Raw genomic sequence first — 20,951 nt, 5'->3', positions numbered from 1 at the left:
AGCAGTAACCATCTCAGCTTTCTGTCACCGGCCAGTGACTAGAAGATTACAGTTTTTTCTTTCAGCTGCATACTTAACCACTGGCTCAGATGGCTGTGTCACCTCACAATTAATGTACTGTATTTCACGTTACATTGGTTATGTCACAAAACCATTCAGAGACAGAAGCCAGGACAGAATGTATCAGCTCACTTACAGTGTGTGCCATCTTGCTGGGATCACCCCAGTTCTCCAGGTATCTTTTTAAATTATTCAAATTGAAATAAATTAAATACCTTTAATACAAATCTAGGAAACTATTAGTTAACATTAGCATCCTTACAACTCCAACATGACTTAGCATGACAACCGCACATGATACACAACCACAGTGACATTCTACACACCTCAATTTATTCCCTTCTAATCCAGACACCCACCCTTAAACACACAAAGTCAAATGTATATACAGCTTATTTGGAAATTTAGTCTAGAGCTGTATGAATCTAAACTTTAAACCATCTTAACCCAGGTTCTTGTTAGCTAGAGAAAGCCAAATTAATGTCAGACTCAACTAGTAAGTTTTGAAAATGTGTTATCTACAACTGCTAATTCCTAAACTACACAAAAGATTTGCCCCACATCCTGCATGCGGTTGCAAACATGTGTCTAATAGTTAGCAGGAAGGGGGTCTCACTTATGACTTCCCTGAAAAATCAGTCTTTATGCAGAGAGTAAATGTTTAAAATTCAGTGTTGACACATATTTGTTATGTATTATACTAGGAATTAATCCCCACTTTGGTCCCAGTCCTGCAATGAGCTCTACACAAACAGGACTGCAAAACTTATTGTGGAATCCAAACACAGAACAGCAAACCTCAAGACAACCTCAATTAAGAGATACCACGGATGCGTCCCTCATTTTAGAAGCAGATAGCAAGTGAGAGTCCATAGGGACTGACTGTATTTTTCCTTGGGGCTACTCCACCTCTGCTCCTACTTTGCCTGCTTCCTCTGAGGTCCCATCCTCACTCTAGTTTTAACCGTTTTACATTTTCTTATTTTTTTAGGTCTAATCCTACTCCTGTTTAAGTGAATGACAAAAGGCCCCTTCACTTCCATGGAAACATAATAAGGCTTTTTTAGGCCACTCCTGACATTTTTCACTATATGAAACTTCCAATGAATTAAACAGGAGCTCAGTGCATGGAGAGCTTATGAGTCGTAAGTGTTGCATAACTGCAACATCATTTGAGTAATGTCGGGCTTTTTACAAAATTGCAATTTACCACTTCACTGGCTCATTCATTGGTGCGGTTTTATATTTTGATTTTTCTTCCATAAAAATCGATTTTTCCTGGTTTATTTTTCCCCTCTTTGGCGGTAAGTTGATTATATCACCATACAGAAGAAAAGCTTTATGTTTTAAACATGGCCTCCTTATTGCCTAATTTTAAAACATGTAAAAAGTTTATACACCATGTCAGTATCAGGGTGTGGTACATTATTTGCAGCCTCATGAAAAAGCAGCCTCCATCTGTGAGTGAATAAGTTGCCTTTTCATAGAAATACTTCTGAGAGTATTTCCACAAAAATCTGCCCTGGCACAGTTCTGTTTCTCTTGCCTTTTATCCAAATGTGTTTCTCCTTTGATTTTTGTTTTGAATAAGGCATAATTGTCATTTTAGAGAGGAAAAAAAATCAAAAATTTTCCATTTTTGCATGAGAAAACATTGCAGTCAACGTAATGCAGCTGCATGAAACCATCAATAATAGCTACTGTATGTGTATTTAGAATCAAGGATAGTCTGAGAAAACATTTCCACCAACATCTGCCTTTATTAAAAACAATCATTGTCCCAAATACTGAAGTAGTAAACTACTGTATGCTGGAGTGGTTTGGAGCACTCTTACTGAACTCTGATTTTAATTAATAATAACAATTAGTAACTGATGATAAAGTATCAACCACCAGCACCCTGCCAGAAAGAGCCCTTTTTTTTCCTCTTTAGAGCTTTTGAAACCTAAAGCCACTGCTAAAATAGGCTACTGTGTTAACAAAAAAAAAAATAGAGGTACTTTCTATGGATCTGATCCAACTCCCATTAAAAACAATTTAATCCAATTCCCACCAAGTCTAAGCAAGTCCTTCCATTAACTTCAGAGAGCTAGATGAGGCCCCAGTTTAACTGGCACATTTTGCAGGGGAAATGGCAGTGAACAAGCGTAGTTCCCATAGGCACATATTCAAGAGCGAATCCTATACTAGTCTCATTGATATCGTTGGAAGCAAGATTCAAGCACTCATTACTGGAATTCTGATACATTCTGTGCATATTTGGATGAATTTACTCATATATGAATACTAATTATTACCTAAATTAAAGAGTTTCAGATTGTCAGAAGTATTTGCCCTTCACAAAGACTACAAAAGGATAACAGAGGTCAGTTAAATGAAGCTAGCTTTTATATTTTAGGACCCCAAATGGCAAAGCACGAATCAGTAATTTTTCTCATGATCAGTGATGAGTTTACTGATATTCATATGAGTAGTAGTTCAAAATCATGTATGTTTTAATATTCAGTTCTTACATCTGTCTGGTTAAAGTGCCTTTATTTAGGACTCCCACTGTGTAATGTTGTTGAGACGTTGCAATAATTTGCATCACAATAGGTACTCTTTACTACAAAGCCATGAGAAAGGACCAAGTTTTGAATAACTTACATGAAAACTGGTGCACTCCAACAGTCCACTCTAATTTCAAATAACTGATCAATTAAAGATGTGGTCCAGTGGCCTAAGCTCAGGCCTAGCACTCATGAACTCCTGAATTTTAATTCTGCCTCTAATATTGAACTCTTCTCTGTGGCCCTAGGCAAGTTACTTAACACATTCTTTGAAAATCTGAGTTATTGTTTGTAAAGTATCTTGCAAATATTTGCCATGATCCTTAGCTTTGGACACTGCATTGCATTGCTTAGAGGGATGTGGCATATTCGTTTTAAGACAGGGGTGTCCAACAAGTGGCCTGTGAGCCAGAATCAGGCCAGGGGAGCCTTTTTATCTGGCTCACGGAGCTGGCAGCAGTGCCATTTTTAACAGGTAGCTAAGGGGCTCTGAGCCACATATGACTCTTCAAGGAGCCATTTGCATTTCACACCACTCCTGCCTGATTCCTCCTTCTGGCAATGCTGAAAGCATAGCACTCAACAGCGTTTAAACCAATTATATTAAGTCCTATTGTTTCAGCACAGCAGGGCGCTGAAAGTTATCCTGGCTGTGCTCTATATGTGGGGAACCAGAGGGCTGGGGGAGCCGCACACAGTCACGGTGAAGAGAAGGAGAAGGAACAGCGGAGGGCGGCAGCACATGGATTTCCTGTGCAAGGTAACATAATCCTGGGTTTGGAGAAGGTGGTTTGGGGTTGCAGAGGGTTAAGCCTGGGGAAACGGACAATGGCTTGGGGCTGCAGGGAGATTTAAGCCTGGGGCAGCTTGGGGTTGCAGGGGTTAAGACTGGGGGGGATGGAGGGTGGGTGGGGCTGCAGGGGGGGGGGGGGTTAAGCCTGGGGACTTACGTACTTTTTCATAGTATGAAATGTTAATTGAACAATGGTGCTTGAAAAATGTGCACGTGGAGAAAATTAGATCCACCCATGTTATTACAAAGTGTTTGATGTTTTATGTTGCAGTTAAGCCTAGGGGTTGGGGGCGGTTTGGGGCTGCTTGGGGTTAAGCCTGGAGATGGGGGAGGGGCTGGAACTGAGAAGGGTTAAGCCTGGGAGGAGGGCGGGTTTGGGGCTATTTTGTGTTTGGTCCCCGGAACATGTAAAAATTACCATGTAGCCCCCAATGAAAAAAGGTTGGACACCCTTCTTTTAAGACAAATGTGCAACCCCGTGAATCTGAGCCCTCAAGATGGTGGATAAGATGACTTTAGGTAGTTTTGCAGCAGCAGAGCAGCACAAGCCTGTCATACTGCAAGAGTGGCACTGGACTGTTAAGGATCATTATTACTGCTGCTCATAAATATGGCTAAAGGAAACACACAGCATATATGCTGAATACGAGTGTGCAAGTCCAAAGCAGGGTGGAGAAAAACCATGAAAGATCAGTCATGAAAGAGCAAGTTACATTCATGCAAGAACAGCAGACATTTGAAAAATATCACACACACATGCAGAGGCTACCCAAGGGTTGCTGCCACCTCCATAGATGCATTCTGGGGAAAATGATCTGGGACAATGACAGTTACATATTTTAGGGAGTAGGATGGAGAGCGAGTCTTGATCACTCATGCCAAATGTTCTCCCTTTTATTAGTAGCGTGACTGTTTTCTTGTTACATCCATTTTTGCATAATCTAACACCTGGCTTTCTTAACTAACTTTATTTTTACTTGAGATTTTCTTTCAACATAATGGGGTCATCACAGGATCTTAATTAAAATAGAAGGCAATTTTTGGAGGGACTTGGCAGTGTAATGCCTAGTGATTTTCTGCACTACTAGTTTTCCCCTAATTGTGAAGGAAATAAGTTAGCCTTAGTCCACTTCCCCTGAAGCACTCATTTATTGCCAGCAGCACAGGATGAAGGAACAGCATCCTTTATAGGTCATCACACACCTCAGAAGCATCAACATGAACAAACTGTTTTGAGATAACACTTGAGCCACCTCCATGACCCCGATGTGTATTTACATGAGCACCACACACTGATGCAGACTAACTTTTGCTGCCTGAATAATATATGGAATAGAGATACTTCTATTACAGGGTAAGGACAGATAATTTGTTGAGATAACAAAAGGTTTAGCCACTATGGGAGTCTGATTGCAGGGTGTGAAAAAAACTCATTAATTGGTTGGTATTGAGCAACTGAAAGCCAAGAGTTAATCCTGTTGCAGAATGTTGCTTGTTGAGTCACTCAGTTCTTCTGTGTGCTCAAAAGGAGAAAATAATCCCGCCTCGTATTTGAAATCTGTAGTCAAGAATACAGTCTATATTCTAAAGCAGATTCATATATGTGACCTTATACTGTATTCTATTGTGCTGCTTATTGGTATGCCATCCATTTTTTTAAGTGAATTTAGAGCTTGGTAAAGGAAATGTATTGACAGCACTGAACAGTAAAATCCTCCATCCAAAAACCAGCAGTTGCAGTCTAACTTTCCCTAAAATTGCAGAGTTATTAACAGTGGTTTGTAACCTATCCTTTAAATCCACTTTGGTACCAAATGACTGGAAGACGGCCAATATAACGCCAATACTTAAAAAAGGCTCTAGAGGAGACCCTGGCAATTATAGACCGATAAGTTTAACATCAGTACCAGGCAAATTAGTAGAAACACTAGTAAAGAATAAAATTGCAAGGCACGTAGAAGAGCACAAATTGTTGGGCAAAAGTCAGCATGGTTTCTGCAGAGGGAAGTCGTGTCTAACTAATCTATTAGAATTCTTTGAAGGGATTAATAAACATGCGGACAAGGGGCACCCAGTGGACATAATATACCTAGATTTCCAGAAAGCCTTTGACACGGTCCCACACCAAAGGCTTTTATGTAAATTAGGCGGTCATGGGATAGGAGGAAAGATCCTTTCATGGATCGGGACTTGGTTAAAAGACAGAAAACAAAGGGTGGGAATAAATGGTAAATTTTCACAGTGGAGGAGGGTAACTAGTGGTGTTCCCCAGGGGTCAGTCCTGGGACCGATCCTGTTCAACTTGTTCATCAATGATCTAGAAAATGAGGTAAGCAGTGAGGTGGCAAAGTTTGCAGATGACACCAAGTTGTTCAGGACAGTCAAAACCAAAACAGATTGTGAAGAACTACAAAAAGATCTCAGCAAACTGAGTGATTGGGCAGCAAAATGGAAAATGAAATTTAATGTGGGTAAGTGTAAGGTAATGCATGTTGGAAAAAATAACCCAAATTACACATACAACATGATGGGGTCAAATTTAGCTACGACAGATCAGGAAAGGGATCTTGGAGTTATAGTGGATAGTTCTCTGAAGACATCCACGCAGTGTGCAGCGGCAGTTAGTAAAGCAAATAGGATGTTAGGAATTATTAAAACAGGGATAGATAATAAGACAAAAGATATCATACTTCCCCTATATAAAACTATGGTACACCCACATCTTGAGTACTGCGTGCAGATGTGGTCTCCTCACCTCAAAAAAGATATATTGGCATTAGAAAAGGTTCAGAAAAGGGCGACTAAGATGATTAGAGGCTTGGAACGGGTCCCATATGGGGAGAGGCTAGAGAGACTGGGACTTTTCAGTTTGGAAAAGAGGCGATTGAGGGGCGATATGATAGAGGTATATAAAATCATGAATGGTGTGGAGAAAGTGAATATAGAAAAATTATTTACCTTTTCCCATAATACAAGAACTAGGGGACACCAAATTAAATTGATGGGTAGTAGGTTCAAAACTAATAAAAGGAAATTTTTCTTCACACAGCGCACAGTCAACCTGTGGAACTCCTTGCCCGAGGAGGCTGTGAAGGCCAGGACTCTATTAGGGTTTAAAAAAGAGCTTGATAAATTTTTGCAGGTTAGGTCCATAAATGGCTATTAGCCAGGGATAAAGTATGGTGCCCTAGCCTTCAGAACAAGGGCAGGAGATGGATGGCAGGAGATAAATCACTTGATCATTGTCTTCTGTTCTCCTTCTCTGGGGCACCTGGCATTGGCCACCGTCAGCAGATGGGATGCTGGGCTGGATTGACCTTTGGTCTGACCCAGTATGGCCATTCTTATGTTCTTATGTTCCTACATTATGCTACTCAGCTCTACTCTAAAGGGGCATGTAACAGATCTTCATCATCATCATCAACCACGGGCTCAGCGCCCGTTGGTGTCTGATGCATCTCTCACTATTTCCTTCCATCTTTCCCTCTCCAGTGCGGAGTGGCTTAGTGTCTGTAGACTAGCTCGGCACCAATCTACTACATCATCTACCCATTCTCTGTGTGGTCTGCCTCTCCTATTCAAACCATCCATTATGCCGAATACTAGGGTCTTGATTTTTCATTTGTCGTTCATTCTGCAAATATGTCCAAATAGCCGTAACTTCCATTGCATAATCTTCTGCAGCAGGTTCTCTTTTGGCTGTATCTTCCTATATAATTCCTCATTGGTGATCTTCTGCATCCATCCTATTCTCAGAATCTTTCTATAACAACTCCTTTCGAACGCCAATATTCTTCTTTTCGAATCTTTTGTCATCACCCATGTTTCACATCCAAACAACATGCTGCTGAATACACATGTTTTCAAGACTCCCAGCTTCGGTCTTAAGCTAATTGCTTTGCTTTTCCAGATCTTACCCAGCGCCTTCAAACTTGCTCTTGCTTTCACTGTTCTAGTCGCTATTTCCTTCTTACAGTCTAGATCATACTTTATGTTGCTCCCCAGATATGTGAACTTTGCTAAATTTTCTAGTTCAATACCATCCACACTGGTCTTCCTTCCTATTTCCTTATCTCCAAATACCATTGTTTTTATCAATGTTCATAATCAGTTCTTACCGTTTCCCTTCTTTGTTTAACACCCACACCATTTTCGCTAGCTTCTCCTTATCTTCCTCAATGATAACTATATCATCTGCGAACCTGAAGTTGTTAATTCTTTTCCCATGCTCAGATATCCCTTCTACCTCTTCCTTGATCTTGTCCATCGCTCTCTCCAGATGTGCGATGAAGATACTTGGAGATATTGGATCTCCTTGTCTCGTACCTCTATTTGTTTTAAACCAGCTTCCCAACTCCCTGCATGTTCTCACCACTGCCTCCGCATTATCATTGATATCTTTCAACAACCGTATTAGTCTCCTGTCCACTCTGTATGACTCCAACACTGCCCAATTCACTTTCTGATCTATACTGTCAAATGCCTTTTGAAAATCGACGAAGCAAGTGTATATGTTTTTGTTCTTTCGTTGAGCTTTCTCTGCTATCCGTCTTAGTGCCAATATCTGCTGTATGGTACTTCTATCTTTTCTGAACCCTGCTTGCTTGTCTGCTATATGTTCTTCTAACGTAATAGATCTGAGAGGAAAATTCTATCTTAATGACCATTCATTCTTTCATTAGACTTTCTGCTAAGATTGTCAACACAGTTGTCAATGAACAAGAACTGTGGTGAGAACTTTTGTCCCAAGTACATGATTTTTATTCCTTTTCTTCTTCCCCCTGAAAACCACTGATCCTACTTAAAGGAAAGGGGACATGAAGGTAGTGTGCTAAGAACAATGCAAATGTGTGTGCTTTCTATTAATTTTTGGCATCTCTTAAATGCCTTTCACATTTTAAAGTGGCAAAACAAGCAGCATTCTCCAGAAGTGTTACTGGGCTTCAGGGCAGAAGGCTAAGGGAAGGAACATTAGAATCTTTGGGAAAAGGGGCTGGAAAGTGACAAGGATAGTTGGAGACACAGGGGCTGTATGCATACAGTACAGTTCCTCTAGTTACAGGAAAAGAACCCCCTGCAGATTCCTGGAAACTCTGCAAGTCGATACTAGGGAAATTTCTTCCAATTCTAATTCTAATTCTTCTGTAGAAAAGGCAGGATTTGCTTCCTGTGTGAAGATAACTATGAAGGTTCACACTCTCCCCAAATTGTACAGATCTTGAAGGATTTCAGGGATGAACCCTCTATATTCCCAATGGAAGAATTAGGGTGAAATACTGGTCCCTTGAAGTCAGTGGCAAAATATTTCCAAGGGATCAGGATTTCATCCATGAAGAACACATGCTGAGTTTCCAAACCCCCTTCATTGTGGAATCTTTTGAACTAGGGAAGCATGGGGACCTTTCAGTATATTATTTATTTACAACCAACTGAAAATGTGGAATATGGACAGAATCTGCACAAGGTGGCTTGCTTCTAAGGGTATGAAGCCTTTGGCTAGCTCTGATTACAGGATGAGCCAAACCTGGATTGATCAGGTGAATCCCCATATACAAGAAGCATAAAGTTAGAGACACAGGGGGTAGATGGAATGGAAAAAGATTTCAGGGAGTGAGAAGGCCCCTGAGAGACAAGGGAAAAGCTGGAGAGAACAGAAGGAGCTCCAGGCAGTGGGGGTCCAGAGAGACTGAAGGGCAGCTGAGCTGAAAACTGTTTGTTTCTGCTTTATTATTTGGGTTATTCAAGAGGGGGGCACTGAACTGGGCTTATGACTAAGAGGACTAGAGTGTAGCAAAGACCTTAACAAAGCGGACTGGAGGGGTAGGGGAGAGATACCATTTGAATTACGTGTGGGCAGTGAGTTCTCATAACAGGCCCTGAAGAGTCGGGAGAGGAAACAGGGAGTGGGTGCTAGAATGACACCTAACTCTGAGGGAGTGTGGGTAGGGGCTGCTCACATTACGGGACATTTAAACACGTCTCCTGCATTTGGATAGGGCTATTGCTCTGAGAGCAGACAACATGACTTGCAAGCGCACATTTGTGGTTGTAGTGAAATATATGAATTGTCACAGGCCAGTGAGGATTCTTAGGCTCCCAAGCTGCCCTTTGTAAAACAGACTAGAACTCAGAGATTTACTACTATGTATTTAGGAGTAATTGAACTCTTGTGAATCCATATCTCTCTTTAACCTGGTTGCTGTTTCCATGGCAAATTATGAAATAGGGGCCAGATGCAACTTCCACTGAAATTGAAGGAAAGTCTCTTTCAGAGCAGATCCTCAGTTGGTCTTAATCAGCATAGCTCCCTAAACTTCAGTGGGTGCTGGCTCAGGCCCTAAATGCACAGAAGCAGCGAACATTTTAATCTGACTTGAATACCAGCATTACCACTTTACGGTTTTGGTTGCCAGTGATTACTTCATTTTCATAAAGACCAAAAACACACATGGCTAACGTCACTGTGGTTCCAGCCTCATTTTTAGCTCAGACCACTCACTTCGCACATTCTAGGTGTAACCTGCAGTGAAAGATTACAAGAGTCTTTATAAATATCTCTAATTTAGGTTTTACAATTCAGTTTGCACTTTTACTGGGAAATGTAGGCTAGCTAAGAATTACTGACAATTATGATTCATTTTACCATTAGCATGCAGATTTAAGGGAAATTGGAATCACACTTTCCCAGCTCCACAAGTTGAAATGCTCCAAACAGAAATCCTCTTCCCAGGGAGTTCAAATAGCATCTTTCAATTTTTGTCTTAAATTCAGTATGGTCTGATGCCACAGGTTCATTACAAATATCACACACAATTTATTGAGTTCTGAAGTGAATGCTGAAATTCAGCAAAGCAACCCCCTCTCACTCATATTTCAGCTTTCCAAGAGACATGCCAGAGCAAGTATGTAATTTTAGTAAGAGTTTAAAGGGCACTTACGGGCAGAAAACTGACTGTATAAAAATGGCACCTTTTTATTCAACAGACCTGTGATTTTTCTGAGTCATGTCTGCTCACTCCAATGACTGAAATAGATTTTTCACTATTTTTCAGTTCTCTTTAGTCTTGAAAGGCCTAATCTGGCTAACACTTCATCCAGAAATGTGTACGCTAAATTCTAGTTGCAGACTCCTTACTACTGGTATTGTTGCACAAGCCAGAAGGGACCACACTCAGTCTCCAGGTTAAGTTTGCAAAGCTGGCATGTTTTGTAGTCTGCCATGGTCTGCAACCCACTGAGAGCCAGCAAACCCTGGAACATCCCTGTCTCTTGTTATACTAACTCCCACAGAGTTAACTTTTCAAAACAGAACTGCAACTTCAGAAGTGAGCTGCACCTATTTACCCAGCACAACGCTTTGAGGAATCACACAAGAAGATACAACTTACTGAGTAAAAATAACTCTATGCTGAGAATTCGTACAAAATTTTTAAACAGAGATTAAAGAGACTGGGACTTTTTATCTTAGAAAAGAGGAGACTAAGAGGGGATATGATAGAGGCACATAAAATCATAAGTGGTGTGGAGAAAGTGAACAAGGAAAAATTATTTACTTGTTCCCGTAATTTAAGAACTAGGGGACACCAGATGAAATTAATGGGCAGCCTGTTTAAAACAAAAAAAAAGAAGTTCTTCTTCACACAGCGCACAGTCAACTTGTGGAACTCCTTGCTAGAGCAGGCTGTGAAGGCTAGAACTATAACAGGGTTTAAAAAAGAGCTAGAAGAATTCATGGAGGTTAGGTCCATTAACGGCTATTAGCCAGGATGGGTAAGGAACAGTGTCCCTAGCCTCTGTTTGTCAGATGCTAGAGATCAAAAGCAGGAAACAGACTGTTGAACCATTACCTGTTCACTTCACTCCCTCTGGGACACCTGGCATTGGCCACTGTTAGCAGGCAGGACACTGGGCTGGAGGGACCTTTGGTCTGACCCAGTATGGCAGTTCTTATGTTCTTGTGCTGTTGACACCCTGCTTTGAGAGTGCATGTTGGGCTTGAGAGCTTTAAGTGACCCAGAGGCCTTCTGCTGGGCATCTTCACCACAGAATGGGTGAAATTTACTCAATGTTTAGAAATGTCAAACATTCTTGAACATGTCTTTAAAAAAACAAATTGAAATTTCTAAGATATCTTGATTCTGTCACAAGCAAATTTAATTTCAGTAAAGTGTTTATGATTAAAAGAATTCATATTTTTGAATGAATTTAAAATACATGCCACGTAAGAAAGCGTGAAATAACTAATTTTCCTTTTCTAGCTATAAATACTAAAGGGTGAACCTCTCTACTCCAGCACCTTTGAGATCTAACCAGTGCTTGACAAGGGAATTTGCCGGACCACGGAAGATCAATAGTGTCTTACCAGAATTTCCAACACTTCCACTTCTGATTGGGCTCTTAGAAGACATTTAGGGGCAAATGACAGCTAAATAACACCACAGAACACCAAAAGCCAGGACTGGTGGCTGTAAACAAACTAAACTTGGCCCATGATACATGGTCATCCAGCTAACTAAAACCATGCCATATTACGGCTGTTGTCGGACAAAAGAGTTCCAGATTAGAGAGGTTCAACTGGTGTAGAATGAGGATAGACTTAGTGTCTATTTGACTAGCAAACTTAATTGTTGTTTTGGTAGTATGTATGCACTTTTAAGCAGAGATCAGCTCCCAACCTGTATTATTTTGTGTATCTGTAGAAACAAGACAATTATATGCTATTAAAATAAAATGTGCCATAAAAGCAATTTTATTATTAATTTTAAAATATTTTAACATTCTGTTCATTTGATCTCTTTACAAGCAGATGCTTTTGGTTCAGTCTCTCTGAAATCAGCTGTTAGTATGCTAGGGCCGGATCCAAAATCTATTTAAGACAATTTGAGCCTTTCCATTGATTTCAGCAGGCTTTGCATCAGTCTTTGAGAGTGCAATTCTGATTTCAGGAAAACTTCTGTTCATTCAGTGAGAGATTTGCCTGAATCAGGAAAACAGAACCAAAGTCTTATCAAATAATTTCAGCATGTACTTAAATTCAAGTGCTGTGCTGAACTGGGACCTTAGTGATAGCTACTTAGATTTCTTTCTTTAGTTTCAAACTGTTGATGTACATACTGGTGGCAGATGATTTAGCTTGCCTTGTTTGCAAGCGATGAAGAGTACAGTGTAGATTGTTGTCTGTACAAATACTACATAACTTGCCAGTGGGAAAAAATGTTATTTAATCATATTCGTAGAGTTTCACCCTAGGCAAACGTAATGAAATCAACATGTGCATGGGGTATACCAGGGCAGAACTGGGCCCTTAATATTTGTACGTTGTTTCTATCCAAATTTACTTTCGATGCCACTGGTACAAATGTATTCTAAGAAAACCTATATACTTTTGAACAGCCAACTATATTCAGAGCAGCAACTGTTAGAGTGAAAGTTTTCTTTTGAAAACTCATGGTTTAATTTGCTCATACCTATTTTATATGGGGTTCTGTTAAAAAAAAAGTTAGATTATTTCTAAAGCAGACTTTGAAGTCCAGTCCCACTATACACTTTAATGAAATAGATCCCATTACTTTTCAATAATGCCACAAATCATCAGTAGCTAATTACTGTATTCTATAGAGAATAGTCCATTTCATAAACTGATTTTTAAATCAAAGTTTATGTCTATCAAGGAGTTTATCCAGAATTAACAAAGCTTCCTTAGAAAACTGAATCTAGCTCAGAAGCCTTTGCTTCGGCATATCCAGTCATTTCTTCCCTTATGCAGACCATTTTAATTTTACAAATAATACTGCAAAGTATAAAACTGTGATGCATTGTTCTCACTTAAGTAGATGTTAATTTTTAAAGCAGTTCATTGTACAGTCCAGCAAACTTATGTGACTCTCACACATACATTTAATTGTGTTAAGATAACCACTTGACTTTAATACACTGAAACTTGAATGAAAGAAAATAGTTTAAAAAACAGTTTGAGCAAAGTATGCCCTGCACGCTTAACACATCTACTATTTAATCAGCAAAAATAAATTAGCCAACACATAGCAGAACAGCTAATGGCAACATTTTGCCAGCTTTGATAAAGTTTGTGATCTGTCTGATTCATTATTTAGAAGGTATGAATATGTTTAGTAGGTAGCACAACAGGGCCCTGATCCTCACACTGGACTTTCAGCACCACCATATAATATAAACATGAAATAAATAATTCCATCTGGCAATTGTCATAGACTGAATAGTGCAGGCCAACAGCCTAGACCTCGCTCTTGTAGAAAAGAAGGCAGGCAAGATCACGTTAACTGACATTGCCAACAAGCAGACAGAAACAGGAAGAGAAGACAGTAAAGTATGAAGAACTCTGCCACAAAGTGAATGTTTACGGAAAACTAGAACAAAGACGACCCCAGTGACTACGGGAGCACTTGGAGAGATCTCCATGGGGGCAGCTCAAGAACACATCAGGAGTGCAAGACGTCATGATCAGTGACTTCCAGAACACAGCGGTGGTCCTAAGCAGTGTGAGAATTTTAAGGGAACTCAAAGTGCTAAATGCTGGCCTTCTGCAGAGGATTTAACTAAACTCCAGATTGCCTACGCGTATAGAGTCTGATCCTGCTGTTACGCTTAAAGATCTTGCATGTTCTGAAGGCTGGCTTTTTTTAAACCAGGCTGTAATACTGAGGGATAATAATAACAATGTTTTGCTAATTACTTGCTTGAAGTAAAAGAAGTGGGCACAAGAGATATATGCTGGGGCATGGGCAAGAGTGGAATCTTACTCCTCACGAGCCAGCTCAGGACTGTTATTACCTGCAGGTTAGAAGGGTCCCAGAGTTCAGCCTCCAGCCTGAGCCCAGAAGTCTACACAACAATGAAACAGCCCCATGGCCCGAGCCTGAGACAGCTAGCAGAGTTGGATGCCAGTTTTTCTTTGGTGCATAGACATAACCATTTGCTGCTGCTATTACAACCCAGCTGTAGTTATGATCTTCTATAAATGAGATATGGTCTGGTGAAAAGTTATTATTCTCTGACCCTCCAGCCATGCTCTGCTTCCACTCTTCTGTCCTACCCACAAACTCTTCCTCTCTTCCTGCCCCCACGACCTTCACCCACCAATTCTCAAATACAGAATTCTCAAATATTAAGCCTTGCCAAGTCCTCTGAAGCCTTTCCAGTTACTGATTCCTTGTGAAGTGGTAACACATCTGCACTCCATTTTGGACCTTCTGCAGAATCTGCTTTTTTACTCCAAAATGTTTGGAATTGGGCCGTTAAAATCAGCAGGTTTAATCCAAATTTAGCATCTCTGGAAACCATGCATCTTATCTGAGAGTTGAAACATGAATTTAGCTGCCTAAAATTAGGCATCTATGGTTGAAAATTCTGGGTTAAATGTCAAGAAGGCCAAAAACACAGTGGAATTAATGATAATGCTCATATTTAACTCCAGCCCTTCAAAAAAATGTAGCACTTCAATTATTTTAACACCACTACGCAAAAACAGAACATATAAAGTAACCTCTTGATTGCTATATTAAAGTAATGTCACCAATTGATTGACAGTTAAGAAACTGGAAGTCATGATACTGAAAGAATATTTTAACAGGCATCCAAAGGCCATGATGATTGGCCCCTGATGAATTAGATTGCCTGTTTTAAAACATCCTTTCCACAAAAACAAGGTCACTGTACCACAATCACATACACACACATGTAACCTCACACAGAGTTCAACAGGGTTATTACTGTGTAAGTAGCTGCAAGCTTGTGGCCTTAGTTTAAAACTGATCATCAAGGGATAGTTATGACTTTTTGTGTATTTGTTCCTCAAGATAAAATAGAAACATATGGTTATTGTCTTCTGTTTGATAATGTATCAAATAAATATTAATTTTCTTATATAACAAGAATAAATTGTGATTTTGTTCTTTCTGTCTTGGAATATTTTTTTCTGATTGGAAGGACGCTGTGCCAAGAAGGGATTTCATCTGATGCAAGCACCATGCAAGAACAATCTATTTCTCCTAACAAATTTCTAAATTATACAGCATTGACACAGAGTGTCTTTACAATGTAACTTTGAGAAAAAATTCTTTAGGGCACAATCCATGCAGAAAAAACTATTTGTTGAAGTTAGTGGGAGTTTTGCATGTATTAGATGTATGGGAATCAGACATGGGGAATCCATTCATGTTTACTCTAGATCAAATATCATTTTAGTTCTCCAGAAAACATAAAAATCTCTAACTCAGATACTTTATTTTTCATACATACATCTATGTTAACCAGTAGTATGCATGCATGTTCTGTATCTAAAAAGTGTATACTCTTTAGTTTACATTATTAAATTACTGTTTTCTATACTCAATTAAATCCAATCTTTTCTAAATACACTACTATCTATAAATTGAAGAGGTTAAAAAGCAGGTTAAATATAACAGATATGTACAAAGCTCCATACTTAGATGCACCCTTTTTTTCTATTGCTTATTTTTGCTTACTTTTAAATTTAGCAAAGTAATTTTAGACTACAAGCTTTCTACCTACACTAGTCTTACTATGATACACAGTAAGCATATTAAATTTTGTCCTCTGAATTTCTCATCTTGCAGAATGCCAAATTAAATGTGACTTCATAGAGCTCAAACCTGAATTCTATAGTTAGGCAAAATTCTCAGGGATTTTTGACCTCAGTAGGAGCTCTGCCTGAGTAAGACGGGCAAGACCAAGACCCTAACAAGAAAAAAAAGTTCTCTGCTGGTTGTGAAAGTGACTAGTTGCAGGCTATAATGAAAACCAGAGTAAAACATTATTGTATGAAAGGTAATTTTTTCAACCCCCGGATGAGCCTTATACTGAAAGTGTCTTGTTAAAATGTATTTTGTGAACAAAATCTCTTTACATTAATAGATGGGAAAGTTGCAGATATAAAATGCAGTATAAAAAAGCAACCATGTGTTAGAAAAATACACTGTGAAGCATTAGACATGCAGGACTTAGTCTTGCACCAATGACCTCAATGGAAGCTGGAGCAGGCTTACAGGACCCTTTCTTGCAAGCACTTCATGTAAGGAACTTCTGTCTGAAGCAGGTCCCATTGACTTCCACATAACTATCTGCGTGATTAAAGAAAGTAAGACATAACCCTACATTTGTCCATTTGCCTTTTACAGAAAAATCTGTTTACCGTGAAAATAAGCAATTCCACAGAAATTAAAACATTTCTAAGAATGGTTTTCAATTAAAAAGTCCGTTTTTGGTCTCATTTATTCAAAAGGTTTTGCTAACTCATTCTGCTAAATCCTTGAGCATTTAAGAATTGTACACATAAGTAAAAGTAGGGGAAAGAAATGTAACATTTTTTATCCCGAGATGCCAACATTACTGCAAGAGATTCTGAAATTTCTTAGCCCTCACTGAGTGCATCTAAGTCGGAAAGAGACACATTAGTGTCTCCTTGAGTACCTAGACACTACGAATATTGCATCATTAATGAAGTACTCCAATGAGAGAGAACCAACCAAACCAGCCTTACCTCTCGATAATGGAGAGCTGGCGTTTTGCGTGGTGTGAAATGCAAAGGGATTTGCTTCATCGGTGGTTAGTTATTTTGCTCATGTGACCTGGTTGGATCACAAGTTGTCACCTAAGTATTTTATATTTGTTTAAACATGTGCACAGTGCCTACACAAAAAGCTTTTCGGATAATGGTGAATAGTGAAGTCACATCACTGCCTTATATGTCATAATACCAATATGACAAATATAGTTTCAAAGATGTCATGATTTTATATGTGAAAATTAGAGCGGAATTTTAGATAGAAAAATATTTAACCTGGTAATATACAAACAAGAAAACTGCAGTAATAAAGTTCATGTTGAAATTTGTGACAACCTGCGTCTTGCTCCATAGTTTATTTTACTTGAACCTGTCATTGGAATTAAAGTCTTGTATTGTTTGAAGGTATAGCAAAGAATTCAAAATAAACTTCAGTAAAAGTATTTCAAAGAGGGGAGAAAAGGGGTGGTGAGACAGTGCTACAAAAATATAGGGAGAATTATGTGTCTAATATATTAAACACACAGTTGAAGTATGGATCTGCAGATCAACAACTACACAACACACATTCAAAACCGAGTAACATTTTAGCAGCACTAAAATCCTAAGGTAAAAACACACTAATCACATCTAGAACTTCCACTGACAGATCATTTATAAAATTCTTGTACCATGTAACTCTATCCAGTACTATATGATTTGTTTAACCTTTGGGAATAAATTGGGGAAAGGTGCGGGTGGATGCTATTCAAAACTCTAAACCTTGAAATGCTTTTTGAGTGGAGGATTTTTTTTTCCTGCAAAGGTCTGCACAGATTTGTAGCCAGTTAGCCAGTGTTTTCATGGGTATGTATGAAAGAGTATACAGGGCCTGAATTACAACTTAGCTTACAATCTCTCTATATTTTAAAAAGTCTTCCTTTAAAAATGGATAAAATATTCGACACCAAATATTTTATCTTATAACTTTAATTGTGTATTGGTTTGATTTACCTTTTCTTATTTTTTTTTTATTAAGACGCTGTCAAACACTCAATTTAAAGTCCCTTCAGCCCCCCACCCCTCACTGCCCCCATTAGTCAAAAATCAGAATGTATTTATCAGGTATGGGTTCAATAGTACCTAAACTAATATAATTAAAGTTTTGATTTCTTGTCCTAGCCAGAAGTACTGTATTCAGTATGAACCCCTTGCTTAAATGAAACCATGGAAGTCGATAAAGGGTTAAAACTAAGGCATGTGACAGTTCTCCATGTGCAGTCCATAGACCTAAGTATCCCACTTTCCCCAGTGAACTCAAAATTGCATAGACAGAATGTAAACTACAAACTATTCCTCCAGCTCTATTATTCTGTTAATATACAATAGGATTAGAATTTTGACAAGAAACTAAGAGTTAACTCACTAGTCTGTAGACTCATAATAAATACAGTCATGAATGATAGTTTATGCAAGTTTTAACTAGCTGTTTTAGTTTTTGTAACTATGGTTATTTACATCTGCATGTATTCAGAATGTTATTCTGAATTTCACTATGTAATCTCAGTTTAACTAGTGCCTGAGGAAAACAGCTCTAAAACATCATTTGTCTTTTGCAGGAGCGATGCAACTTAAAAGGTATCATTGATACCAGTTAATTTTGCATCATGGACTTGTAGGAGGACAGGAAAACATTCGTTTTGCTATTGCAAAAAGGAACAAAATATGGAAAGATCAAAGGAAAATAGCCACAAAGTGAGCAGCCAAGATGAAAATAAAGTGTATGAAAAAGTTGAAACTAAATAAAGTTTTAAAGGATCAATGTGGAGAGTTTTAAAGGATCAGCATGAAGACATATTCTCCTGCTACCTTTCAGTATATCTAATGATGAATCCAAAAATAATAGGGGCCTAGAAGCTGATGCAGTCAAAGCATGCAAGTAGATGGACACGTAAAACTGAAAAGATGCAGGATTACTGAGGGGGGAAATAAATCAGTAACTCCAAAGGGACGAAACTTCTGTTGCAACTATTCCACCTATATGTACCCAAGGCCACGATGGTGCATATTTCACAGCTACATGCCGTGTGATATGCACACAGCACGAGCTGCATAGAAACTCCTTCCAAGGGATGTCTTGCAGCCATTCACCCCAAACCAAGGCAGCACCTTCATTCTACCCTTGCGGGCGGGCAGAAACCACACGTCCCATTTTTCGGGTGCCCCCTGGGGACAGCCCCGCTCAATTGACCACTGCGCTGGGCATCTCTCACCCGAGTGGCGGGAGCCGTTCCCAGCCCACCCTTCCCCTCCCCTGGCGCCCCCAGCACCCACACCCCCACCTGGCCAGCAGCTTAGGACACCCCGGCAGAGGCAGGGAACGCTCCCCACCCGCCGGGCGAGGCAGCAGCCGGCCCCGCGCTGCTCCTGAGCCCCAGCGCCGCGAGCGGAAGGACAGGCAGTGGCTCTGCCCCGCCGCCCGGGGGCACCTCCCGCCCGCCAGCCCCTGGGCACTCCCCGACCGGGGGGGGGGGGGGACGCGCGCCCGGCGCCCTGTCACCCACCCCCCCGGCCCGCCCGAGCGGGAACTCACCGGGACAGGCCGGGCCCGGGGGCAGCCGCCGGCCGCTCTGACTCGCTCCGCTCGCAATGGGCTCGACCCCGGGTTCCGCGAGCCTCCCGCCTGCTCCAATCATGGAGCAGGGCAGCGGCCCGGGCTCGCCCCAGCTCCCTGCCTGCGGGCGGGCGGGCGGACCGGCCCCGGGCGCGGCGAGCCCACGGCAGGCGCGGGCGGGCATGGCCCCAGCACGCGGGGCGGGGCGGCGGGGCGGGGTGGGGGGAGGATGTCCCCTCCAGGCGGGGGGCCGGGCGCTCCCAAGGGGGCGGGGGGAGGAAACCAGAGTTGGCTGCAGGAGAGAAGGAACCCAGGCGTCCGGGGTACTCGCCCCCCCCCCCACAGGCCCAGTGCACGGAGCTGTACAGGGGGCGGGGCGCGCAGCGGCTGGCGGGGGAGAGGCGCCGGACTCGAAGGTTAAAGCGGACAGAGCAGATACCCAGCTGCAAGGAGCCGGCGAGGGGCGGGCTGAGGGCAGCTCTTGGCGCCTCGCGTCCTTAGCCTGGCAGCCTCCTGCCCCGCTGCGGGAGAGCCAGGACGGCGGCGGGAGGAGAGGCACAGGCGGGCGATGCTCGCGGGAGGGTAAGAAGGCACGAGCGCTGCCCGGGCCAGTTAACTGAGTTTTAAAAGCGACACCGACGCATCCGCGATTTAAAAAAAAGGGACAAAAAGACAAGAGAGGATCCATCAGATCACGTGAGGGTCTCCTCGGTGTCACTGCGAGTGTAACCTCCCCCCCCCCCCCCCCGACGCGCACACACACTCACCTCCCCCCCCGACCAAAAACCAGGCAGTGGCAATGAAATAGGTGCTTACCGAGCTGTCCTCTTCTCCCCGGGCTGAAACTGCATTTCCCCCCTTCTTGATCTCTCGCGGTGTTCCTTCCGATCAGTTCATGGTGCTCTCCCTTAGGCTCTGAAAGCCACCTCTCCTGCACTCCCCCAGCGAGTCACCCCAGCTAGCAGAGGGAATGGAGAGCAAAGCATACAAAGAGGAAAAGCGAGGACTCCTTTAATGATCATAACAATAATCATAATTAAAAGTGTCTCGGGTTTTTAAAGCCGGGCTACATAACCTATTAATTGCTCCCTATTAACGGGCAGTTTTATTGAGCACAGCACACAGAAGTCTGATTGTGAGTGAGGAGTGTTTTCAATGAAAGTGGAGTTATTTTAGCTGCAGACATGTTTACATTTCTGTGGTTTAGTCTATAACTTTCTCTTTTTCTTGCTTCAGAAATGTGCTCTATGAAGCAAAGCCCTTAGCTCCCAGACATTCCAAAAAGTCTGCCAAAATAATGGGGGGGGAACCCACACATAGAGACCCCCAAGTCTGGGTCAGGCTCAGGGCTGGATATGGGTAGAGCTAGTGTGCCCCCTCCCCACTCTCCCTCTC

At 41.3% G+C, this 20,951-nt stretch overlaps 1 protein-coding gene across 4 annotated transcripts in view; it reads right to left on the bottom strand.

The window, feature by feature from the left end:
- ERG (ETS transcription factor ERG) overlaps positions 1 to 20,616 on the bottom strand; it is a 234,874-nt gene extending 214,258 nt beyond the window's left edge. For 3 of the 4 annotated variants that reach the window (XM_074996033.1, XM_074996064.1, XM_074996072.1), the window contains exon 1: positions 19,536 to 19,710. The gene's annotated coding sequence lies outside the window, so the exon portion shown is untranslated. Of the gene's footprint in view, positions 1 to 19,535; positions 19,711 to 20,372 lie in introns of those variants that run through there. The other variant, XM_074996040.1, reaches the window with a different exon arrangement.
- Between the last annotated feature and the right edge of the window lie 335 nt (positions 20,617 to 20,951).

The sequence above is a fragment of the Carettochelys insculpta genome, chromosome 1, assembly GCF_033958435.1.
Source record: "Carettochelys insculpta isolate YL-2023 chromosome 1, ASM3395843v1, whole genome shotgun sequence".
NCBI classification, from domain to species: Eukaryota; Metazoa; Chordata; order Testudines; family Carettochelyidae; genus Carettochelys; species Carettochelys insculpta.
This window is presented reverse-complemented; position numbering and strand designations above follow the sequence as displayed.